Source organism: Chiloscyllium plagiosum, chromosome 14 (assembly GCF_004010195.1).
Source record: "Chiloscyllium plagiosum isolate BGI_BamShark_2017 chromosome 14, ASM401019v2, whole genome shotgun sequence".
In the NCBI taxonomy this organism is placed as follows: domain Eukaryota; kingdom Metazoa; phylum Chordata; class Chondrichthyes; order Orectolobiformes; family Hemiscylliidae; genus Chiloscyllium; species Chiloscyllium plagiosum.
Window position 1 is genome coordinate 36038878 of NC_057723.1, and position 17050 is coordinate 36055927.

Genomic DNA, 17050 nt, shown 5'->3' on the forward strand with positions numbered 1-17050 from the left:
ATACATGTACATCCTGTCCCTCAAGATTCCCTCCAACAACTTGTACACCACTGAGGTCAGGCTTACCAGTCTATAGTCCCCCGGCTTTTCTTTACTACATTTCTTAAGTAGTGGCACCACATTAGCCAACCTCCAGTCTTCCGGCACCTCACCTGTGACTATCGGTGATACAAATATCTCACCAAGGGGCCCGGCAATCACTTCCCTAGCTTCCCACAGAGTCCTAGGGTACACATGTTCAGGTCCTGTGGCTTTATCCACTTCTTTGCATTTCAAGACATTTAGCAACTCCTCCTCTGTAATATGGACATTTTTCAAGATGTTACCATCTATTTCCCCATATTCTATCTCTTCCATGTCTGATTCTATGGAACTCATTGCTGCAGAGTGCTGTGTAGGTCAAGACTTTGAGTGTATTTAAAATAGAGACTCTTGATTAGTAAGGGGATCAAGGATTACAAGGAGAAGACAGGAGAATGGAGTTGAGAAACACATTGGCCATAATTGATTGGCAGAGTAGACCTGATGGGCTGAATGGCCTAATTTGACTCCTGTGTCTTATGGTCTAATTATTGTCACCAGACAACATAAAAAAGAGACTGGCACCCATTCTCCTCTCCCCAGACCAATACCAGCTCACACAGTTAAAGCTAGGGCTTCCTGCATGATGCTGTCTTTCTACTGTCTGCATGTAAAATATTGACAGAAATGGGTTGAAGCTCTTAAGTGGTCATTAATTGCCACTTAAGGGCATCAATAGGCCACACAACATCTCCCCTGCTCCCTGTAAAATTTCAGACACGTCAGTGTAAGACGATCGGCAATAGGAAACTCATTCATTGAATTTAAAGTCCCCCTCGCCACCACCTTCAAACCCACCAGTGAGACAATGTACAATCCAGAGTCCAGAATGTGGTGCTAGAAAAGCACAGCAGGTCAGACAGCATCTGAGAAGCAGGAGAATCAATAGGATCAGAATCCTGATGAAGAGCTTATGCCCGAAACATCGATTCTCCTGTTCCTCGGATGCGGCCTGATGCGCTGTGCTTTTCCAGCACCACACTCTCAACTCTATCTCCAGCATCTGCAGTCCTCACTTTCTTCTAGTGTACAATCCAGCCCATTTAAACAGTGGAAGAATACATTAGGTTGGAAACTGCACATGATTAAAACACTAAAGAAAATAGTTTCAAAATATTTGGTGTTTCTAATATTGCTTTCACGTGCTCATTAATGCAAGAAATAAATACAAAGGAACAATACTGTGGGTGCACAGAACAATCTAGAAAAACAGATTTAATATTACATAATTGTAATGCCATTATTGAAAGAATTCTAATTTTCTCCATTTTCTCTTGAAAGCGGTGACTTACTATTGGATAGATCCAAACAAACATTCATAATAAAATCCAGTCATGAATTGCAGAGCGGGCTTAAAGGGCCAAGTGTCCTACATCTGCTCTTAATTCATTCAATGATCTAACACATAAGCATTCTTAATATATAACTTTTTACACTGAACTGACAAGTTATTTGAATGTTAGCTTCAATCTGTTGTAATTAGATTAAATTCCCTACAGTGTGGAAACAGGCCCTTCGGCCCAACCAGTCCACACCGACCCTCCGAAGAGTAACCCACCCAGACCCATTTCCCTCTGACTAATGCAATGGGCAATTTAGCATGGCCAATTCACCTGACCTGCACATCTTTGGACTGTGGGAGGAAACCCACACAGACACAGGGAGAATGTGCAAACTCCACATAGACAGCCGCCTGAAGTTGGAATCGAACCTGGGACCCTAGTACTTTGAGACAGCACTGCTAACCATTGAGCCACTGTGCCACCCTAAATGATCTGTTCCGTGATTTTCAGGAATTTCACCATTTAAATTATGTGTGGTACATTTAAAGAGTTGGGAATAAACAAAAGAGAGAGTTAAAGTATATGACAAGCATTGTAAAGCTGAATTAATTAAATGCAAGAGCAAGATATTGAGAAAAGGAGGGAAAGGGGACCCTAGATGCAAACAAAACAATGAGACACCAGCATAATACTCTCCATTTTGATGATATGTACATGGTTGTGCTGCATGAGGTACTTTTGTGGAGATTGCCCTTTTTGATACACTACAGCCTTATCCGATAGGTCAGCATTACAACAAGGATGCGAGGAGTTATATGGCTAGGTTCAGACCACAGCTGGTCAGTACAATTCCTGCATGCGTTAGCCTTATGTCTTGCAGCAGATGGCACACTTGGCATTTGCTTCTATTCTGACCTAAACCTGAGAAACCTGTGTCCCATAATCACTGCCAGGGACTTGTGCAACAGTTCCATAAATAGTTGATAGTATCATGGTGTTTGCAGCCAATCAGGCAAAGCTGACTCTGACAAATCTGTCATTCCCCTTTACATATACTGTACGACTGAAGGAAGGACAACATGCAGTTGGAGAGTTAGCAAATTATTCACATGATGGGGCTTTGGGATGAATAGGCAGTTTTAATCGGCAAGAAGGGGAACAGGTATTGGTACCTGTGGGACAAGTAAAGCATTGAAGATACTGGCATTTCAAGAACCAGGCAGTTTTGGGGCTGGCAGGTCTGTGAACTAAATACAATTGAATGAATTCAACCATCATTCTGACTTTAACTGCATTTTACAGGTTAGCCAGGCTGTCTGAAACTCATCAAAGACGACAAGGTGAGGTGACACAGTGGTCCTCCAAGCTGTGGAATTGACGAGCTGGAAAGCCTTCAAATTTTGAACTACAGTGGAAGTCTGTTATAAAACAAATGTCAGAATCCCAGAAGTGAAACCATGTTATAGCAAAACCATGGATAGATATTGGGTAGGATGCTGTCAGAAATAATCTGCTTAGAAACTATGCCTCCTTTCATAAGGTACCAATCTCTCTTTCATATGCAATGCTATTTTCAACTTTCATTTGTTATCACAGTAACAATATCAGTAGCTGTCATACAGCAGAAGTATGTTATGTTACAAACACATCTGTGATAAAAAGAAGATGGTTCATCACTCTAAAAATTCTGTAAATAAATGGAAAAGATCATTGCTATTTAAATATCCATCCACAGGTGGAAAAATCTAATTGTGAAAACCAAGGAGAGGAAATAAGTGAGTAAAGTAAGTATGTGAGGCAAGGTGCTGAATGGTTAAGTTGTTGGGAGCTAGTAGATTCAAGGTAGATTTGGAGAGTCAGGGATGTGGTTGGATTAGGGTTGAATCAGAAAAGGCCAAGAGGGGAGTCATGGCCAAGGTGGCAGTCTATGCTGAGACCCTGAGGAATGAGTTAGGATCGGGACTGGGACAAGGGAGTCAAGGCCAGAGTGGGGGAGTCAGGATTGGTGGGGAAGCTACGCTGAGGAGGTATTTGACTGAGGCTGTGATGGGGTGTTGTATTGGCTGGGGGTAACAGCAGAGTTGGATTGGGCTGGAGTTGAGAGTGTTGGGCCCATCACCAAGGGGTGCATCATGCCCAGGGCATGGTGGGGGAGAGCAGTTCATGTTGGTTCAATGAGAATGTTGGGTCGGGCCAGGGCTGGGGACAATGTCAGGTCAGACTAATTGGGAACTATGACCAAGGGGAGGAGTCAGGTTTTGGCCAAAGGGGCAGGGGTCAGATTGGGTTAAGCTGAGGTTGGAGTCAGGTCCAGCCAGTGGTGAGGGTTTTTGTTTGGGCAGGGACTGGTGCTAAAGGGATCCTGCAAGATTTACCTCAATTGAGATTTCTGCAATATAAGCAAATTTATGGTATATTGATCCATATTATGTCAGAAATTCATTGTAAATTTCAATCATGCAGTTGCCCAAATGAAAGTCTTTGCTCACAGAGCTTGATCGTAAAGAGTATGTTTTTCAATATGTCACAGATATTTCTAAGATGACCTACAGCGGACATACAGGATAAGGCTGTAGTGTATCAAAAAGGGCAATCTCTACAAAAGTATCTCATTTAGCACAACCATGTACAGATCATCAAAATGGAGAGTATTATGCTCTTGTGTCATTATTTTGTTTGCCTCTATTTGACAGATATTCCAAGTTGGTAATAAAGCATCTTGATTGCCATATTTTTGTAGGAATCTAATCATTGCAACAAATCCTTTCATTTTTGAATAGCCTTAATTGGTGGCCTTGCCAAACATGGCAATAGACATTCTGGATGCACTTGTGGACCGAAAGATGTTAACAACTACAGATGTCACCAACAGATCTCTGGAAGGAGAAAGAGGCGAAGAATTTCAGGGCTGTGATGCAATTCAAAAGCCATCAGCAATGCACACCTATTTGGTCTACTCTGAAGATGGTTTTGTTCCAGGAGGCTGCAGACATAAGCAATGGCCTGCTTTGAAAATCTGAGCTCTTGAGGTAACACTGGTGTTTTGTCATACCCTGCAGCTGGTCTGCTGCCTAGATTCCCTATGTAGGGATATTGCCTACTGCGAGCTTGAGATCTGTGTCCATCCACCTTATCCTGTGGAGTGGCAGGTGGCTGAGAAAAAAAGCAGCTGCTCCTGCTGGCATTGCTCCTGCCAGGTGGTGCTGGTCTTCTTGTTCCTCATCCATGATAGAGCATTAACTGCTCCCGTGCTGCTGAGTAGGCTGACGGCAAGGAAGTGCAGAAAGCAAACACCCTTTCAAGATTGTAAAAATCACAGTTCAACTAACCTGAGGATGTGCAACCAAATGGCACAAAATTGCTGGATTCATTAGCCCTCCCAGTCCACCACACTCAACACAAAGCATTCCAGTAATCTTTTTATTCACTAGTACCAACTCCTCATCTTCCATTCTTGTTATACTATTTTTCTGAAAGGTTTGTGTGTGTGTGTGTCTGTGTGTTTCTTGCACTTCAGTGAGATGATAAATGACTGCATTATGGTTTTCCTCTAACCTGTTGAAACTGTCAGGCTGAATGTAGGGCTATTGATGAAAGAAACATACATTCATTTTACTACTGTTTCTGATGCTCCAAGCAGAGGCTCCATTTTCTGTGGAGGTGGAAACCAGTACAAAGACCGAGAACATCATGGCACACATTCTGGAGACAGGTACTTCTCAACTCTCTTGTATTGCCCACTGCATCTGAAAATACTTTCAGGATTGCAGACGTTTTCTGCTGCTTGTCCAGAATAATTGTCTTTGTTGATGATCCATGAGGCTCAGCTTCTGTGTTGAGCTGAACAAAGCTTGAAATAATATCTGCACCCACGATGGGGATGCTGCACTGATACCCTGTTTCCAACACCTGCTCCTGCTTAATGTGATTCATGGTGCGCCATGTGACAACCAAACTCCATATGCTGCTAGTCTACTAAGATGTGTGCATTTGGAGGTTATGTGTGAGTCATGAGATGGTATTTCCTTAGAGTTTGTAGCCTCCTCTGATAAATCCTCGGCCTTGTCCTGCACTAGCTCCAGCATTATGCTTGAAGGTCCTGTGGAAGATGAAAGATATAAATTAGAAAAATACAAGGAAAAAGGGTTCAAAACTATACTGGTGACATTAATTCAACATGAGAGATAATTGTGTGTCAATTGTGGCGTGGCCGGACGGGCTGCTCAAAATGGTGAAGTTTATGATGGATTTGATGAAAATGGACAAGGACTAAAGCATGCTGGGAAATGGAAACCAGCCTTGACCAAAGTGACTGTGCTGCAGAATCCAAACAATCTGCAGTTCGTAACAGACAATTTGCAACAAACCTGATAGCCACAGACCCTACAATACACACCCAAATTTGAGTTTGAATGGAATCAATAGAATGTCATCCTCAGGTTATTTGGAAACATCAAGGTGTGTACCAGACATGGGAGCATCTCACACTCTTATTTGGAGGAGACAATGTGCACCCAGCGCCTCTAGGAACGGATGCCTAAGGACCACCCTGCCATCAACATGCCAACACCTGGTTGGGTCCGATCAGTCAAGGTGATCGAGCCTGATTGAACCATTGGTGAATGGTGAAGACCCTCCCAAAAATGTGTGAAGATTTTGGAGTATAAGAATTACTATAACACCATGCTCAGCATGGAAACTCGAGAGCAGTAACTGGAGAGCAGTGACTCGAGACCAACTACTGAGAAGAGAAGGCATTGGGAGGAGAAGACCAGACAACATCACCACATGGAGCACAGCCAAGTTCTGGTGTGTTGGTATATTATCATTCAGAGTTAAGTTAAAGCACAAGATAGATATGTCGTGTAAATTGTTAACTTACAGTGTATTTTGTTCTGATAGTATTAATTGTGTCAAATAAGTGAGTATTATTGTTTATTATTATTGAGTCGACTCACAGTTCTTTTGCTGGATATAAGAGTTAAAATACACTGTGTGGCATGCGCAACAGTGGTATTTAATACTGTCAGCAGGTATCTGGAAGACCTCCATCTCTTCATCTCCAAAGGATATGCACTTTGGTACTTCACTGATCTCCAGTGCCATCCCTTACACAGGAGTCAGGGTGGTGATGATTGAAGGGCTGCATCTGGTTCTCTGCCTCTCCTTACTATTCTGCACAGTTTCCTCCTGAAGGAAAGGAGAGAATTATGAGTGAAATGAAATTACAGGTTTTGAACAAAATGGACTAGTAGAGGGGAATTGTGAGTGTTGAGTATGAGAAGGCAGTAAAATGAGGGTGAGTGGGAGTGTTGGCTTTTCAGATGAGGATGTAAGAAGAACATTGAGAGAGATAAATTCTGCAAGCTGTGTTGGTCTTAGGAGTGCTTTTCAGGAGAAGGCTGGGATATCAGTGTAAAGGGTTTGAGAAATGTGAGAAGTCTTTCCTTTTTTGCTCTTATGTGGTAATTGAACCACTTACAACACTGTATCCATGAGCACAGAACTTCTCCTAGTAACCTCCTGCACGACATTCATATTTGATTGCTCTGTTTCAGATGTTGGCCTCTTCCTCTCATTTGCCATGACGTTTCTTTCCCTTTGGTTCTCACAGCCCACAGCAATACCTCCAGGAATGCTATCAAGAAGTGAGGTATTCTTCCCATGTTGAGGCATTCTCAGTATATTTACCGTCTCTGTCTTTTTAAATCTTGAAGCTTGATTGCAATCGCATTGGTCAAGAAACCCAAAACCAAGTTCTGTGTCTGAGTTAAGAAACCACACCAAAGCTCTCTGCCCTGTTTTTTGGCTAATGACCCATTGCCAGCCTTTTCCACTGTGAGCAGCTCAAACAGTGAAGAATTTGTCCATTGTAATGTTTAAAACTTTGTTGGCACAATGTTTTGGGGAAGAAGTGAGGCAATTTCATTTTCTCTGCAAATGTGGGGCCAGATAACAATTGGAAGACAGAAAGTACCTGTCTGTCACTCTAATGTCAGACATGACTTCATAGATCCTTGAATATTACAGCTTAGAGACCACCCCTGAGGGAAATCTATTGTATCAGAAATGGTACCTGTGTAAGGGAGGGTACTAGTCAATAACAATTGTTGACCTCTGGCAAAATGGCCCATTAAAATGTTAACAGGGAAATAGTAAAATTAGCAAAACCAGTCAATGAATCTTAAAATGATACCTACTTTCAACACATCGGACAAATGGCCTCTCACCTGAAAGATTCATCATGAGTAAGCCCTTATTCCTGGAAATCAGTATGGCCAGAAGCTGGGAAATCACTTGAAAGACTTCCACACTACTATTACATTCACAATAAAAATTTTATTTCTTACCTCACACCTACCCAAAAACTTGTGTGTGGCCAAGGCTGACAGACATCAAACAAAACTGTCCAGCCTACATTATTTTTCATGCACATTTGAGTGAACGAAAATGTCTTCCTTATATCTGAACATGCACACTCATGAGCAATGTTTACTGAATAATGAGCAAAGCATAAAATTTGTAATGTGATTTCAGATAAACCTGTTGGACTATAATCTGGTGTCGTCTGACTTTTGACTGTGTCCACCCTAGTCCAACACCGGCACCTCCACATTAAACAATGTTGACAAATGATGCTAAATTCAACATGCAGTCATATTTTTTTCAGATCATGAAGTGAAGTAATGCTTCACAGGATGATTGCTATTCAAAAGTACTATGAGTAATTTTCTACATTTTTAAGTGTGAGCTACTATGGGATTTTTAATATTTCATACATTTAAGAACCAGACTAAAGGATAAATATGGTAAGGGTCGTTAGCTTTCTATGTTTATTAATGTTGCTGGAAAAGGTTGATATTGTCCAATTCTTTTTAAAAAAACTTGTATTAATACCATGAAAAGTATTAATTATTCTGTTTAATTCAGCTGCCCTTCAGTTTAAAACTGAGCACACTATTTTTAATAGTACAATTTTTAATAGTACAATTATTACACAAATGTGTTTTCAAATAAGCCTGTTGGACCGTTGCATTGTCTGACTTCTAACATTGTTTGAATTTACAATTCCAATTTATAGTGGATTCAGCATAAGGCACAGTCTCACCTTTTATCTTGTATATATATTTTTGGTTGAATTGTTTACAAAATGTAAATTAATCAGGTTTTTTCCCTTACCAAAGGCAACTTTTTTTTTGAAATGCTTTAAACCACCTTCATTGCTTTATTCATATGTGTCTACACAACTACAACATAAAAAAATAACAAAGATCAATGTTACCAACAGATAGACCTTAGCCCTTTTCTATTTCCTAAATATTTGGTGTTCCGCAAAATCTTAAATTCGGTTGCAAGATGGTGCTAGAGAATCACATGAATCACTCTGCTACTGCCATGCTAAAAGCTTGTTATTAACAATTTACAGCACTATATTACCTTTCCTCCATCCTCACGATCCTGGGAAGGACTGACAAATCATGTTGTGAAAATAAACCACATCCTATCCTGTGCTGAGCTGATTGGTGCTGCTTTGTATCCATTTGTACTATTTTTGATTATTGCTGAGACTCTTCAGATTGTCTCTGTGGTTGTTTTTGTGTCAGTTACAAAACGTCAGTGCACTCTAACTGGATTTGGACAAAGTGCTTTGCACACAAACGAAACGCACATCTTCAGAAATATCACCGTATCGTTGAAAGCAACTATAGTGCAATTCCAAGAGATTTACTAGATAAATTAAAGAAATATTCTGTGAAAGTGAACATACTGAAATGCAGTGTTCCTCCTGCATCCTCCGAGAGACTGGATAAGCCGCAAAACAGGAAAAATCTAACCTCAGCAGGTAATCATGTTTCATTTTAAAATAGATTAGTTGCAAGGTGTAGGTTTGTTCTGAAAATATTTTGATTAAACTGTGGTAGAAATGTAGTGTGATAAATATTAATATATTTGAGTCAATTATATTCTGAAAGTAAACCAAATTACATTCTGCGTTATGTTTATTGGTGCTGCAATATGGACATATGTCTTGAATGATGATTGTTGAACCATTTCAAGTCACTTGAGTAGTTGCTTTGGCATCAATTTGGTAACAACTCAGTGTTCAAATATAATAATCAAACTTAGTTACAGTAATTTACAACAACATATTGTCAACTTGATTTACTTGATGATACTCTGAGTCAAGGGTCTTTAAGTGGTATTTCACTATTTAAACAAATAGTGAAATTTAACACAGTGTAGGAATCAAGGAAGTGCTGCATTGTTGTGAATATTGTCATTTGAATCATATGTTTGACCAACTGCTCTGATTTCTTGCTCTACTCATATACTGTACATGGAAAACACGGTATCTAAGTGACATTGTTTGAAAAAAGAGCAAAGGGCTTCTACCACAAGCAAGTCAAAATTTCTTCCTTTGTCAGCATCATCAAAAATATTGTTGTTGTTCACTCTTGCACAGCTCACACAGAAGCACCATCATTGTTCTTGCTGTTTAGGTTTCTGAGACACAAGATAAAGTATACTGTAAATTCAAAGTTTTTTTTTCAGAGTAATGCAAATCAAACCTGTGTTCTTTTAATTGTGTCAAATTCAGAATCTAGAAGGTATAATCTATTTTGTATACTACAGTTTTATACTGTAAGCTTACTCTTAGTTTGCATTCAAATATACTTTACATCCCTTTTTTATCTTACATCACTTTTCTAGAGGTTCTATGACAACATATTACTTCAGGAGTTGAAAACCAGAAAATAAATTTATGCGCTTTAATATAACAGGTTGTAAGTTCAATTAATGCATAGTGGGGATTATTTTGTGATTCTCTGATTCAGGAAAGAATCTTAAATGCTGTAAGTTTCACAAGTTTTGGAACATATCACCATGAGTTTCTTTTGTAAGCACCAAACATGATTTTTTCATGTGTTGTTTTCAGGTGAGGTTCCTAACTGCTAGAGTAGGCTTGTAAAATTGTTCCTACTGTGTAATTATGCAAACTTTCCATTGTACAATGAAAAACTATGGCACTGTTTTCTTATATTAAACATTCCCCATCCAACTTTAAAAATTATGATCTGTATTATTTCTGTGGGTGTAGGCAATTCTTCATTCCTTTCTGCAAAAGATTTTGCGACTATTCAATGCTGATCTTGTTTGCATCATCTCCATATTGAGAATTAAATGATTATTTGGAAATTAATAACATGCAGGGTTACAGGGGAAAAGAAGGAGAATGGCACCAGGTGAGCTTTTTATCTGGAGACATGATTGGCTAAATGGTTTCCTTCTGCGCAATAATAGTTCATTGATTCTTTACCACATTGGTATAGTAGCCAAGGCATGTCTGCACCTACAATAACACGCCTTCAAACATTTATAAAATTCTTTCACAAAAGTGTAGACACACTGGCCAAGCCAGCATTTATTGTCCATCCTTTATAATAAAGAAAGGTTCATTGATGAAGTAGCTGAAGGTAGTTGGGTGATGGACACTATTCTGAGGAACACCTGCAGTGATTTCCTTGAACTGAGATGATTGGCTTCCAATACTCACAACCATTTTCTTTTGTCATCTTCTTTACAAACCAGTGAAGAGTTTTGCCTGATTCCTGTTGAGTCTAGTTTTGCAAAGGTTGTTTTAAACAACCCTTGCTCAAATGATGCCTTCATGTCAAGGGCAGTCACTATCAGCTCACCCCTTGAACTGCATTAGTAAGCAGGTGATTGCTAGGTGAGCACTACTTGTAACACCTTTCATTACTTTGATGGATGACTAAAATTAGACTGCTGGTGTGGTAATTGGCTCAGTTGAATTTGTCCTGCTTCAAGGGACAGGTCAAACCTGAGCAATTTTACACATGGCAGGTAGATGCCATTGTTGAATCTGGAACAGCTTGACTAGAATAATTCCAGAGCACAAGTTTTCAATTCTATGGCCAGAATATTGTTGGATTCCATTGCCTTTGGAGTGTACAGTGTCTGGGCCATTTTTGATATTATGTGGAGTGAATGATGAATTGGTGGAAAACTTGTCTATCTGATGCTGAGGACCTCAAGAGAAGACCAGGATGGACCATTCAGTTGAGGCATGGTCACCCTCAAGTTAAACCACACCAGTTGTCTGTCTCTAATGAGTCTACTAGATTATTTTACTATATGCACTGCCACTCATGACTGAATGTGGCAGGACTGCACAGCTAAAATTGTAGGAAAACATTTAACCTATCTTAAAGTACTTTAAAACCCAAGCAGAAATGCACATGAGGTAGTCAAAAGCTCTTTGTAGGTAAAAAAGAGGTAAAAACCTGATGAAGGGCTTTTGCCCGAAACGTCGATTTCACTGCTCCTTGGATGCTGCCTGAACTGCTGTGCTCTTCCAGCACCATTAATCCAGAAAAAGCTCTTTGTATCTGAACCTTCACCTGCAAGCATTTCTTCTCTCACAATCATTGAGAATATTATTAGATAGCAATGAAAGGCAGGTACCAAGGAAATGCTCTTCTCCATGCCCAGATAAATTGAGACTAATTTTGATGTCCTTAAAGTCACCCCACAGAATAAGCTCAGCACAGTCTGAAGACTATGCCTGAAATGTTTTGATCAGTTACATCTTGATTCTATTGACTGAACTACCAGGGGACTTGCTGCAATTACTTTGGAAATAAGTATCAACAATGGTATTCAGAATTAATTCTTTATATAAAATGCAATGATGATATTGAGTTATGCTGAACCACATCTTAAAATCATCATTTTCCCACAGTTTCAAAAATGTCAATGTAATTGGCAATATTGGTGCAATATTCAGATAGTGCATATTCCAAGCCAATAGCTAAATGTTGCAGAAACTGAACCTGCCTATCCTTCAGGTGGTTGATCTTAACAAATTTCACAGGCAAGGCACAGGACTGGAAACTCCTTCTAAGAAGATGTTTGCCTGTTGTGAAGCACCATGTTGTTGCAACTTAGACAGACAAGTATGAAAACCTCAACAATTGATGAAACAAGGTAGTTGCTAAATAATTGATGTCTGCAGCAGCCTCAGAAATCCTGTTTGAAGAAGTCAAGTTGAGGGTAGAGAGGAAGAACTTGCTTCTTCGCATCAGCACCATTTGTAGCAGGGTTACCAAGGCCTGGTACTTTACCACTGTTATCCACACTGTCAACACTCACTGTGTCATTCATTTGTGTTTTGTCAGGATAAGGGTGCAAGCATGCTTTGATTTGGTGCTATTCTGGTCTTTTTTAAAATCACTTGTGGGGTGTGGGCATCACTGGCTGGCCAGCCATTATTGGCCATCTCTATCTAGCCTTGAGAAGGTGGTGGTGAACTGCTGTGTTTCCAGACTCCCAAATCTGAGCAATGAATGTTCAAGCAGAGTCTATGTTACAAGCACAAAGCTGCAAGATGATCCCTGAATTAATATTATTTATAGAGGGTGAAACTTTAAAGTGTTAACATCAAATGAAAAAGATACACCCAAAATCAATAGGAAGTTAAATGAAAAAGACACACCCAAAATCAATAGAAAGTAAATAAAAGGTGTCTAAAAATTAGTTAGCTGGAGGGTTTGTTACCAATTATTACTGTTCTTTCTTCTCATCTCATTCTACCATTAATAGCTAATGAGGAATTTACCATGTCACTGATACTAAAAGCTAGATATGAAAGGTACTCATCAGGAAACTACAGTAATCAGTCACCCTCTTCTCTTTCTCCAGATGTATCTGACAATAATGGTGAGTCATGCTTCCTTCCAACCAGCCATACTATCATTTCACAACCTGCACTGTCACACTGCTTATGTTCAACCCAAGTGATTCAAGCAGGAAAGAACACTGGAGGCTGCTTGCTGCTCTCATTCTGAACTGGACCAATTCATCAGTTTTGCTTCTGTTTTCCATCCTTTTTGCACCTTCACTTAATCCATCTCTAGCTTTTCCATTCCTTTCCTTGACTTAACCATTTCCATTTCTGAAAATTAGCTATCTACCGATATCCATTACAAGCCCATTGACTCCTAGTTATCATGACTACGCCTCACGCCCTAATAGTCTTAGTCTCCATTGCACCTGCTTTGATGAAGCCATCTGCCACTTGCCTCTGACTGAGGATTTCCTTCACAGTGGTTGACAGGGCCTTCGGTCATGTCCGGCTATTCTATCGCACATCTGCCCTCAATCCTACCCCTCCTTTCCAGAACAATAATAGGAATCCCCTGGTCCTTATTTTCCACCCAACTAATCTTCACATCAAAGGATCACTCTTTGTCATTTCTGCAACTTCAATCAGGATGGCACCACCAAACACATCCTCCGCTTCTCTCCACGCCAGCATTCAGCAGGAACTGTTCCCTCTATAATATCCCAGTGCACTCCTCCATTATTCCTAACACTTCCTCACTCCCCATAGCAGCTTCCCATGCAAACACAGAAGATGTAATACTTGACCATTCACCTCTCCCCTCCTCAATCTCCACGGCCCAATCACATCCTCCGGATGAAGTAGTATTGTACTTGTACTTCTTTCAATTTAGTTTCCTGTATTCTCTGCTTGCAATGCAGTCTCTTTTACAGTGGTGGCACCAAATGCAGTCTGGGTGACCGCTTTGCAGAACACCTCCACTCTGTCTGTAGGAATGACCCTGACCTGCCAGTTGCTTGTCATTTCAGTGAACCTTCTTGCTGTCATTGTAAACATTTCAGTCCTGGACCTGCTGTGATATTCTCACAGTGCACAACACAAACTCAAGGAGCAAAACAAATGGGTGGCAAGGTGTCTCGGTGGTTAGAACTGCTGCCTCATGGTGCCAGGGACTCAGGTTCAATTCTGCCCACAGATGATGCCTCTGTGGAGTTTGCACATTCTCCCCATGTCTGCATGGGTTTCCTCTGAGTGCTCCAGTTTCCTCCCAAAGTCCAAAGGTGTGCAGGTTAGGTGGATTAACCATGGGGAATGCAGGGTTACAGGGATAGGGTGGGAGGGTAGAATACTCTTCAGAGGGTCAATGTGCATCCATACTGGAGGGATTCTATGAAAATGTCATTTTCTGCTGAGGCACTTTCCAATCTCAAGGTTTCAAGAGTAAATTTAATAACTTCAGAAACTAACTGCATGATATCTGTTTTTGATTTTTCTTATACTCTTCCCCGAGCCTGGGCTTGTTGCTCTCAGCAGTGAGGATCCATTCTCTCTCTTAATTTATACTCATTTTATGTCTCTTTTTCTCTTTCACACCATCAACAACCCCTTTGACTTTTGCATTGTGTCTCTTCGCCTTCTGTTCCATTCCCCCCCACCTCAACATTTTTCAAAATCTTTCAGTTCTGAAGAAATCAGACTCTCAATTTTAACTCAATTTGTCTCTCCATAGATGCTGCCAAACCTGCTGAGTTTCCCCAGCACACTCTGTGCTTGTTTCAGATTTTTAGCATTTGCTGCATTTTACTTATATTTGAGGGTCAGGTTGGGTTTCCTACACTTTCAGATGTTAAAAGGCTGTTGAATGCCCTTAAAAGCATACCAATTTCTTAACTACATAATGATTGGTGTCAGAATAATACTTTTCAGTAGTTAGCTTTTGAAAGTTGTTCTGCCAAAACTCTTAAAGGAGGAAAGACCACTCTGAAATAAGGAGCAAAGCCAGAAAAATCAGCACCCATGAAGATGGCATAAATCTCACTTTTGACATGAAGTTGGAGATAGAAAAGGAATGCTTTTGTGTTGCCACAGTTAGTGTACAAGAAAGCAGAAATGTTGACACAGGATTGGTCATAGAGTCATAAAGATAGAGTCATAGAGTCATAGAGTCAGCACAGAAATAGACCCTGTGGATCAATTTGTCCATGCCGAACAGATACACTAAATTAATCCACTCCCATTTGCCAGTTCTTGGCTCTTATCCCTCTAAACCCTCCCTATCCATATACCCATCCATATGCCTTTTAAATGTTGTAATTGTACCACCCTCCACCACTTCATCTGGCAGCTCATTCCATACATGCACCAACCTCTGTATGAAAACTTTGCCCCTTAGGTCCCTTTTAAATCTTTCCCTCTGATCCTAAAGCTATACCCTCTAGTTCTGGACTCTCCCACCCCAAGGAAAAGACCTTGTCTATTTACCCTATCCATGCCCCTCATGATTTTGTAAACTTTTAAGGTTACCTCTCAGCCTCCAATGCTTCAGGGAAACAGCCCCAATCTATTCAACCTCTCCCTTTAGCTCAAACCCTCCAACCCTGGAAAAATCTCTATAAATCCTTTCTTATCCCTTTTCAGTTTCACAACATCCTTCATATAAGAGGGAGACCTGAAATGCTCACAATATTCCAAAAGTGGGCTAACCAATGTCCTGAACAGCCGCAACACTACCTTACAACTCCTACACTCGATCCAATTAAGGAAAGCATACCAAACGCCTTCTTCACTATCCTATCTATCTGGGACTCCACTTTCAAGGAACTATGAACTTGCACTCCAAGGTCTCTTTGTTCAGTAATATTCCCCAGGACTTTACCATTAAGTGTATATTTGCCTTTCCAAAATGCAGCACCTCACACTTATCTAAATTGAACTGCATCTGCCATCTTCTGCCCATTGGCTCAGCTGATCAAGATCCCATTGTACTCTGATGTAATCTTCGCTGATCACTACACCTCCAATTTTCATGTCATATGCAAACCTAGTATCCATGCTTCCTATATTCACATCCAAATCATTTATATAAATGATGAAAAGCAGTGGACCCAGTTCTGAATCTTGTGGCACTCCACTGGTCACAGGCCTCCAGTCTGAAAAGCAACCCTCCCTCTGTCTTCTACCTTCCAGCCAGTTCTGTATCCAAATGGTTAGTTCTCCCTGTATTCCATGTGATATAACCTTCCTAAGCAGGCCTCATTCCCGATGAATGGCTCTGGCCCGAAACATCGATTTTCCTGCTCCTTGGATGCTGCCTGACCTAAGTGCTTTTCCAGCAACACACTCTCAACTCTGATCTCCAGCATCTGCAGACCTCACTGTCTCCTAACCTTGCTAACCAGTTTACCATGAGGAACCTTGTTGCACACTTTACTGAAATCCATATAGGTCATGTCCACCGCTCTGCCCTCATCAATCCTCTTCGTTACTTCTTCAAAAGCTCAATCAAGTTAGTGAAACATGATTTCCCAAGCACAAAGTCATGTTGACTATCCTTAATCAGTCCTTGCCTTTTCAAATACATATGAATCCTGTCCCTCAGGATTCCCTCCAATAACTTGCTCACTACCAATGTCAGGCTCATTGGTCTATAGTTCCCTGGCTTTTCCTTACCACCTTTCTTAAATAGTGGCACCACATTAGCCAACTTCCAGTGTACTGGCTCCCCACTTGTGACTTTTGATGATATAAGTATCTCAGCAAGGGGCCCAGCAATCACTTCCCTTGCTTCCCACAGGGTTCTGGGGTACACCTGATCAGGTCCTGGTAATTTATCCACCTTTATGCATTTTAAAGCATCCAGCACCTCTTCCTCAGTAATATGGACATTTTCCAATATGTCACCATCTATTTCCCCACATTCTATATCTTCCATGTCCTTCTCCACAGTGAACACTGATGCAAAATATTCATTGAGTATCTTCCCCCATCTCTTGCGGTTCCACAAATAGGCTGCCTTGCTAATCTTTGAGGTGTCCTATTC

The 17050-nt window shown here is 40.6% G+C and overlaps 1 protein-coding gene and 1 long non-coding RNA gene across 3 annotated transcripts in view; one reads left to right on the forward strand and one right to left on the reverse strand.

The window, feature by feature from the left end:
* The first annotated feature begins 1785 nt into the window (after positions 1–1785).
* The window catches only part of LOC122556625 (neuropeptide Y receptor type 6-like), a 50934-nt gene continuing 35669 nt past the window's right edge, over positions 1786–17050 (forward strand). Inside the window, exon 1 of one of the 2 annotated variants that reach the window (XM_043703551.1) lies at positions 1786–2602. The gene's annotated coding sequence lies outside the window, so the exon portion shown is untranslated. Of the gene's footprint in view, positions 2603–8821; positions 9208–17050 lie in introns of those variants that run through there. The other variant, XM_043703550.1, reaches the window with a different exon arrangement.
* Positions 5179–17050, reverse strand: part of LOC122556629 — a 40425-nt gene continuing 28553 nt past the window's right edge. The window contains exons 2-3 of the long non-coding RNA XR_006313590.1: positions 6323–6554; positions 5179–5463 (exon numbers count right to left, since the gene is read on the reverse strand). This is a non-coding gene — a long non-coding RNA (uncharacterized LOC122556629). The remainder of the gene's footprint in view (positions 5464–6322; positions 6555–17050) is intronic.